Below are 10,000 nucleotides of genomic sequence, written 5' to 3'. Positions count from 1 at the left end.
GCAGCAGAGGTTGCCCTGCACATGAGAGGTGCAGGAGGTGCATGGGGGGGGGGGGCTTTCCCCCCTGCAAAAACAATAGTTCTAAAATATTTTTGTTTTTTGATATTTTTTAAAATGTGTTCTCATGAACTTGGATTTTTTTTTTTTGGTTTGTGGAGTCAGTATAGACTCATGTACTCACAAACACACACACACACACACACACACACACACACACACATATATATATATATATATATATATATATATATATATATATCCATACCTATCAGTTGATCGAGTGTTCTGAAACTCAAAATTCATATCTGTGAGATGATGTGATCGAATTTCTGAAAACTCAAAGCTTGTGAATGTAACTCACAATACAATGCAATAAGGATCAGAAAATTTACCATTTCCCTTAATGTAGTGCAATTTTGGAGTTGCTATACATAATTTGCAGATGGTGCATGGGGGGGGGGGCTTTTCCCCCTGCAAAAACATATAAAAGATTTTTGTGGGGGTTTTTTTTGTTTGTTTTTCAGTGTACAAGTTTTCAGAAATTTGATCATATTGTCTCACAGATATGAATTTTGATTTTCTGAGAACTCGATCAAATGACATAGATCTATATATATATATATATATATATATATATATATATATATATATATATATATATGTATATATATATATATAGGGCTAGTTTTAAAACTTCAAATTTCACAAGGCCAAGACCATATGATCAAAGTTTGAAAACTTCGAACACCTGAAAGAAAAACAAAAACAAAACAAAAAAAATTTCCCGGACATGGCACCTCCCACACCCCCTGCTATTTAAATATACCAGCTCCGAGATTGCACTACAGTGAGGAAAAGGGAAAATTTCCCATTCCACTCTGTATGGAGATCTCCATTCAGAACGTCAAAGATAGATTATAGATATAGATAAATAATGTATACTATGCAAAGCTGATGTAGTACATAGGAAAATACACACACACGCACACAGATATATATATGTGTGTGTGTGTGTGTGTGTGTGTGTGTGTGTGTGTGTGTGTGTACACATATATACACAATTTAAAGCAGCCTGTGCACTTTAGTTTTGTGAAAACAATGGTGTCATTCAATGGAACATAAAAATGGACTAACTTGACTAAAACAAAAAGCAAATGGTAGCAACAGGTTGGAAATCAAGCAACAGTTCAGTAGAACAGTTTTTATTGTAGGAAAGCACTTTTCATCACATATTTGGCAGCTGTGCATAAAATGTTAATACACAACTTTAGGACTGAGAGTCTTAACATGTACCTTATTAAAAATCTTTACCAGTATTGCACATAACAAACCGTTCAATGTCTCTTCTGACCAGGACTTCCACAGGGGGGGGGTGTCTTTTTGTCAGTAAAATTCTGTTTAAACAATCTAGTGTCTCTGTAATATAAAAATTTTTTATCAACATCTCAGATATGAGACCTTCCATTGGCAGTACTGAACTCCAACTGGGACTCCTACCTCAGAACTGACTGCTCCAGTCTTGGTGTCTCTCTGTTCACAGAATTCTGCAGACTCCTCTGGACTCTCAAACTAACTGCTTTTGTTATTCTGAAATTTCTGAGCTTTCCATTACTTGGCTGCAGACAGCTCACTTTGAAGGGGCCTGTCTCTGTTCCATGCTTCTTTGCATTCTCCCAAAATAGACATGCCCCGGGATTCATGAAGCATGCGCCAGGCACATGCATAGCGTAGGCGTTATAATGCCAAATATGGCTGTCGAGCGATTCAGGTACGATCCAATTCCACGTGCACTACTGGCGTACGCCAGATCTGCACAGCCCCCGGCGTAGGTATGCTAATCACCCCATGTGCAGTGTCGCACCGTGCAAATGAATTCATATAGTGATTCATGAAGTGGTGCAGGCGTAGCGTAAACTCACGGAAATGTAAACCAAAAAACACGGTTTACATTTTCCCAAACAGAACATCGGAGCTATGGAAGAGGGCCAGACCCAGGTATCACAATGTTAACATATGCCAATGGCGAAATACACAGCCAATGGCATAAGAAAAGATGCACAACACATAAATAACAACATTTAATGTCATTGCCACAGTAACGCACAGCACAACCGCAGGGCATGTGTGTGGAAGCTGTAACATAAAGAAATAATATAAAAATGCCATAAAATCGCAACGTAATAGAAATCAGATTTACAGCATAATACACAATGGTAGGCATGGAACACCACAACCAAGGTGCAAGGGATGCTAAGGGCTTGCGATAGTGTTTGGCACGGTAACTATGAGTTAGTAGTCAATGCCATGCAAATGAGGCAGATAATACTGAATCGCAAATGTCCCGCCGGATGAAGGTTGTACCATACAGCGCAGTGGTATAACACCGAGGAGTGGCTCAGAGGAGATACATGACATCAGCAGAGGCGTGTGCCACCATAGCAGTAAGCACATTGGAGCATTGCAAATCTGGCCTGTCCATTGCTAAGCAAAGCTGCAGGACAGGGGTGGGGAGGAATCGTTTAACTGAGAGCGCACATGGTTCCCAAAAGCACATGTGTATGAGGATGAATACGTGCCCGAAACCCAGTAATCAGATGCACGCGCCACAAACAATAGCAGAAACAGGAAGGTCAGGGGAAGAAAAGAAGGAAATGCGGAAGTAGGGTAATTGGAGTACTAATGAGCAATCAACACCAATCAACCCACGAAGGCCAATCGACGGCAGCGGACAAGTCTGCTTGCAGAAACCTGCAAAACAGGATAGGGGAGGCATTTGAATGCAAAGAAAGGAGGGGAGGTATTGGATTGCAAAGATAGGAGACTTGACACAGCAGACCAAAGCAAACTGACAGCAGACCGGCAGTAGCACACATAACGCAAGATACGCCAGGTCCAGGAAAGTACAAATGAAAGTAGGCTGCAGGATGCACACCAGGAAATGGTAGGTGCAATGTGCAGAAATGTAAAGGGAAGGTCAAGAGGTAATCCACGGCAGGCAAATGTAATTCAACACCAAAGGCACCACAATAGTAGTTCCGGCAGTAAAACACATAAGATAACCTGTAGCTACGATCGTACATACACACCCTATGACATCATCGGTGTTCACAGCACAGTAGTATAAAGTGTGAAAGCACCCAACACACACCTGTGTGTTCCCAAACACCGCACCATAGGTGTAAACACATGGGGAACTTTTAAAATGTACATGTTGGGAGCTGCCATAGCTGTGATTCATCAGCATGTGCTAGAGACTGACGGTGTTGTGGAGGATGATGCCGACAACCACCGCAGGCCTCGGAGGAGAAGGAGAGCATTCAGACCAAGAGTAACCTATCAAGGGCTACATGACCTGGAGATAGTAGAGTGTTACAGGGTGGACAGGGACATCTTACAGCAAATAGTGGAGCTGTGCCGGCCACGCCTGAGAACCAGAAGCAACAGAGGGGAACCCATCCCAGTGGACACGAAGGTATGTGTAAGCCTGTGAATACTGGCCACAAGTACCTTTCAAAGGCCAACTGGAGATATAATGGGTATTTCACAGGCATCAGCATCCAGGGTACTACACCAGTTTCTGTATGCCATGTTACCACATGCCAATGAGCAGATATACTTCTGCAGAACTCAGGAGGAGTTGGCCAGCAATATGCGCCACTTCCACCATGTGGCACAATACCTGGAGGTACTGGGTGCGATAGACTGCACGCACATACAAATCAAGTCACCACCCGGTGAGCAGGGTAGGCGCTACATAAACCACAAGGGATTTCACTCCATCAACTGCCAGGTCGTGTGCAATGCCCAGGGCATTATCATGGATGTGTGTGCTGGCAGCCCTGGAAGCTACCATGACTCCCATATCTGGCATGCCTCACAGCTGTATCAGGTATTTGTCAGGGGGGACATCCCACATGGCCATCTCGTGGGGGATGCTGGCTATGCACTGGAGCCGTGGATGATGACTCCCATCAGAAATGCACACACACCCATGCAAGAACGCCATAATGAGGCACACGCACAAACCAGAATCATCATAGACCGTGTGTTCGGGATGCTGAAATCATGGTTCCGGTGCTTGGATACATCTGGTGGAGCCTTGCAGTACTCTCCAGGCACGTGTGCCCACATCATCATAGTATGTGCCATGCTACATAATATGATCCTGCGGAAGCAGCTGCAGCAGGGACAAAATGGTGAAGGCCCTCATAGCCCACCGCAATTGCCAAGGCCATTACAGGCACAGAGGGATTCAGACCATGAACATACTGTGCCAGCCCCAGTAGGCAGACGGAGGCGTGCCCAATATGCCTACGCCTTGGCAAAGAGGGAACGTATAGCACATACTCTGACAGTGTAGGCCCCTACGGACTGACACCTCTCCACCTGCACACACAGTAAAATGGATGGCACACAAACATGACCACCTGTAAATTGTAATGTATAGGTGGCCCAATGTGTGACTTCTACATAGGCAGCCCTCAAACATTGTAAACTCAACAGCCAGTGGAACACGGAATGCCAACACCTGAACAGTACATGAGTCTTACAGCATATGGTGGTGCTGTGTGCCTGTCACGTTCCCCGCCAGATATATATATATATTTATATATATATATATATATATATATATATATATATATATATATATATATATATATATAGATATAGATATATATATATATATATATATATATATATATATATATATATGTACACATATGCATATATATAATACAGATAGAAAGGGCAATAGAGGAATATATGGTGATATAGATGGATTCAGCGATATCTGCAAATATAATAGATAGTTCAACGACATTCATAACATCTTGGAGGTACAAATAAATAGGATACCACCAACCATGGAATGTGTAACATACCGACATGCGTAACCACGAGGCTGAAAGACCGATAGAACACAGTACCGGAACAGTACATCTGCGAGTAATAGTATGATGATATGAAGGGACAGTTAGTCACCGCTGCCGGTGTCGCGGTCCACGTAGGTACTGTGTTCAACTGTGTCTGTGAGTGCCGTAGTCTGTGTAAGTGTGTTGAGGGTGCCGTGTGCATCTCTGTGTGACTGTAATGTGTGTGTGTGTCCGCAACATGTGTTTGTTAGTGCCAAGTCAGAGGCAGATCAGTACAGTAGGTGTGGGTATAGCTAGCCGTAGGCATATGGTTACTACCTGTCCCAAAGTAGGAGGGACAGCCCCACCCTGGGCAGGTGTGTCCTGACATAAAACAGTACAAAGGGCAAATGTCCAAGATGGTAGGACATAAATATGTCCCATATATAATGTAACAGTCGTATTTAATAGTTATGCCTGTATGTAAGAAACTTAAATGTTACATGCAATATGATAAGTAGCCAAAGTCACACAACAATAGGTATGTAGTGAGGATAAAAGTATGTGTTAACCTGTGTATTGACCGTGGCTATATGTTGGCCTGTAAACACCACTTTGTGTCCCGCAAGTGTCCAACAATGACCATATGAAAAGGTGGCAACCCATGGCAAACAGGCTCTTTTAACAACACAACCACAATGACTGCAAATATCTGGAACAGAAATACAAGGGATAGCTGTCACTTACACATATCCCCTGATATATCGCTGCAATTACGGAGGTATACAAGTAAAAAGCTCACCTGTAGACGATATAGAAACCAATTAACAATGGCCCATCGTACAATCCCGTAACATAAGTCTACTAACTGTTAGCTCTCTAATTAGGGACGGAGCCCACACACATATATACGGATTATGTAGAAATGCAAGGCCCACAAACCTGCATATGTTACGTACAACCACCGACATCCCCCACACTAGAAACTAAAGCAATACAGACTATAATAGCAGCACAAATATCCAATCAGTCAATTACATCTGCAGAACCCTCAACATACCGTGTGAGAGACACAATTAAAGGCATCATGCAAAATTGCAGGCGTTGTATAATGGAACAAACAGCCATGTTACAGGTTTTGATTGCAATACTCCGTTATCAGACGTTGGGATGACAGGTACACCCACATGTTGAACCAAATACTCTACCTGTCACACACAATCCACGGGGGACATGAATCCAAACTATACTTGTCTCCATGCATAGCAGTTGCAGTTACACATAACAAAACACAATACAGACCGTCTCCCCGAAGGTAGGGCAAATAGGCAACGCCCAAGTGGAGAATCCAATTATACCCCACTGTCGCCACGTAATTGGCGAATGGAGTAGCTGCACAGCTGATATGCAAGTAATTAGTCACTCAGGAACACCAATTGGCAGGATGAATCCACATGTTTTAGGTATATAAGGATGACTTGCCAGACATTCAAACCGTATGCTCATACCGAATAACAGTTGAAACACTGTGAGAGAGATAGAAATGAAACGCTGTAATGACAACAAGTTATGTAGAACGCCCGATATGTAAGGTTATGTATAGCATGATCTGTATTAATTAGTTTTACTGTATGAATAGCCTGGTTTGCATTAATTAAACGTGTCCGCAATGCATAAAGTGGGGAAAGGTATTTATGTAGTGATGTCTTGCTGAGCATACTAACGCTTGTAGAAACTGGCAGTCCAGCAGTGGGACACAAGGTACACAGCACAGACACCACAAGGGATGCTACATGAGGGCGTTAAACAGAACAATGCCATACAACCCGCTGTCAGTGGTAGGGTATGTCCAACAAGGACGTGCCATAGCAGGGGATAGTATATGTTGATATACTGTCACAGCACGCATGTGTATGGGCATATAACATTAATGACATATGTAAGGTGGTCCCACTGTGCAAGTATGCTTTGCATTATGGGATACTATGTGAAATATGTGTAATGTATAGTATTATAGGTAGATATGACAGATTTTCTACACAGCATAACAGGCATATCATGCATACCACAGGTATCGTCTATTGGTATGTACAATAACAGGATACATATGGCCTGTAGGTATGGGACATAGTAATAGCATGATAGCTAATCTAAATGGAAGGTCTACCAAGTAACCATGCACAAAGGACATGTAATAGCTTCACAGGTGCATAGTGGGGTACTATGCAGTCTGGCAAGTCCATGTGTAAGCACAACTACAGTGTTCACACTAGTGACACCTCTCTAGGGTAGTGTCCTGTGAACAGCAGAGCCAGGTGTCACCTGCACCTCTGCACAGTACAGCCACTGCAGTGATCCCAGGTCTACATGTGTCTCCCAACCACCAAGGGAGGTATCACATGAACAGTGCTACTGAGTGTCCCTGCATGATGTACATAGAACTTATGTTCCACAGCATGGTGAGTGTCCGGTTTGGGAATGTAACCCAGAAGCATATCCCACTCATTGTGGTGTGTGTGCACATATCCATGAGCATGTTGCTCACAGTGGCCTCTGCTTATGTCGCGTATGAGGAGTATATCCATCAATGATGTTGTGGACATGGACCCTGTCTGATCAGCAGAAGTCACCCCTGAGTATGTAGTATGCAAATGTGTACAGATGTGGTGTCCGTAGTGCAGCCACATATTTAAACTGTTGGAGCTCAGTAAACGTCATAGCGTGTTAATGTTGTGGCATGTAAAGCTGTAGCTGTTGTGTAAGGTACACCCTAAATGGGGTGGTGTACCCTTGAATGTGTGCAGATGTCTTGAGTTCAGAGGTACAATGGGTGCCTATGTACCAGTTACACACCCAGTACAGATAGGTGTGGCCACATAGAAGGATATCCATGCCACAGTGGCAATACGGTAACCACAGGAGTGGGTGCGACATATGTGTGTACTGCAAACATGTACAATGTGATATGTATGTAGGGGACTACCATCCATGTGATAGTCAGTGGGTGAATGGTGTAATGCAAAGCTGATGTGCATGCACCTTGTGTCATGCAGCTTGATGCCATGATAGTCATATTATGTATCTGTCACAGCGACACCCATATGGTTGGAGTCAGTATCAGCTGGTGGAGCAATCATCGTGCTTGGTATGTAGGGGTTTGAAAGCTAGGCAGGGAAAGTCCCCCTGTGCCAGCCTGTTCCACAGGGAAGCATATACTGAACATGATGGGGCCCTATGACTGAGGACCGTGGTATGCCAAATGTACCTGACATGTAGTAGGTACTATGATATGCTAGCCTCACTGTGTGTCCTGTCCATGAGCCACATAGCATAACATCCTGAGACACAGGGTAAGATGTGCAGGTGGATGTGTATGTTGTCAATACCAGAATGGGGAATGGTGCTGAAAGGCAATGAAAGGACAATGTAGGATGTGTGGACTCCCGTACCATCAGTAACTGCCCTGGCAACTGTATGAAAGGAGTCCACCATGTGTAGGGGCCATGCTCTGGCCTTAACAAGCCCAACCCGGGTGGCAGCAAAGGACGGGAGCCCAACAATGTCTCTGTGAATGACGTCCTTGATGATGTGCCCCATAGCCATGCAGAACAGTCCAGTCAGGTGTGTAGGACTATAGTCCCACTTCTGCAATGCGGTGCCACCTGTGTGTAGTGTGATAAATGCTGCTGTGTGCCATTCAGGGGCTACAATGTCTGAAACAAGGCTATTACTGAATATGGTGGCCTAGTGGGGAGACATGTAATTCAGAGGTTGGTGGACATCACAGCCTGGGACGTTGGAAGGTGACATAGAGCCAGTGTCCCAGGACATATAGAGTGTAGGTCAGTACTGTGTAGGTGTGACCACAGGGACACCACAATGTTCATGTATGGATTGCAGCCCTGTAGTGAGTGAGAGGGTGTAATGTCAGCATTGAATCCATCCTCCAGCATGTTGCCAACAACACCTGGGTCTGCAATGTTCCTGAGTGACTGTTGTATGTGACAGCAGATGTGGGTGTTGCCATCGAATACTGACATACCACCATAATGCCTGGTGGTACACCCCGGAATGTGTGGCAGTCATGTTTACGTAGCTAGTCTTGGAGTATGTGAAGAGGGACCCTGTGGCCCCACCATGGCTGACCAGTGAGCCACCCCACACATGGGAATATACACCACTGTGCAACAGCCTACACCTGTTGTCGTACATCATATATCCATGGAACATGACCACCAGAGTGGCGTCTGTTATCTGGTGTGTACCATCATGGCTCTGTGTGGAATAGCATGATCCATGCAGTTGTGTACATGCTAATGAAGTGCACTGGGGTATGTGTCAGCATTTGTATGTGCATTGTCCATCTGCACGGGTGTCATGATGTTAACAACCGCTGTCAGCAGACGTCTGTAGTAGGTGTTGTAGTACACATGTACTGTGTATGCTGTGATGACTGTGTTGCCGGGATGTGGCTAACAAAGTCGATTAGCATATGTTCGGAATCCACCAATGAGGGGCTAACCCCAGGTGTGTAACACATGTCACATGGTGGTAGTGTTCATGCCAAGGGTAATGTAGGTCTTGGAGGTGGTGTGTATGGGTTGATCCAGCAGAGCAGAGGGTATGACTCATGGATGTGTCGGTACATGAGTGGCTATCCCACTGAAGTGTGGGGTAGTGTCAGTCACACATCAGTAGTAGCTGTCTGAAGCCCACTGTCCACTATACCAATATAGAAGGTATGTTACCCGTGGGGTATGATGTTGACTCTGTCGCTTGTTACAATGTGTATAGCAGTCCCGGACACAGTTAGTTGCACATGGAGCACCTCTGATGCACTGTGCTAAGTAACTTGCCAGGATGTGTGCAAAACATAGTGGGATATGGGAACCCCTCAGCTGTGGGTGTGCCGGTCCAGGTATGTGCCTGAAAGGTATGGTCTGTCTATAACCTGTCATTGCAGGTGTGCTCTGCAGAGCCTAGAGGCAGGTCCCAGTCACTGCAGAGATGTTTGAGTGGTGCATTATAAGGTGTGCCTTGCCTGCGTCGTCACAGAGGAAGATGCAAGCATTGTGTCACATGACCCCATGTCGTGCCTGCCAGTTACCGCCCTGCTGGTGACAGTTATTGGAAACAGTGGGGGGAAA

Source organism: Protopterus annectens, chromosome 3.part0 (assembly GCF_019279795.1).
Source record: "Protopterus annectens isolate FY-2018-M chromosome 3.part0, PAN1.0, whole genome shotgun sequence".
Classification (NCBI taxonomy): Eukaryota; Metazoa; Chordata; order Ceratodontiformes; family Protopteridae; genus Protopterus; species Protopterus annectens.
The sequence above is the reverse complement of the archived record's forward strand: the minus strand, read 5'-3'. Positions refer to the sequence as shown.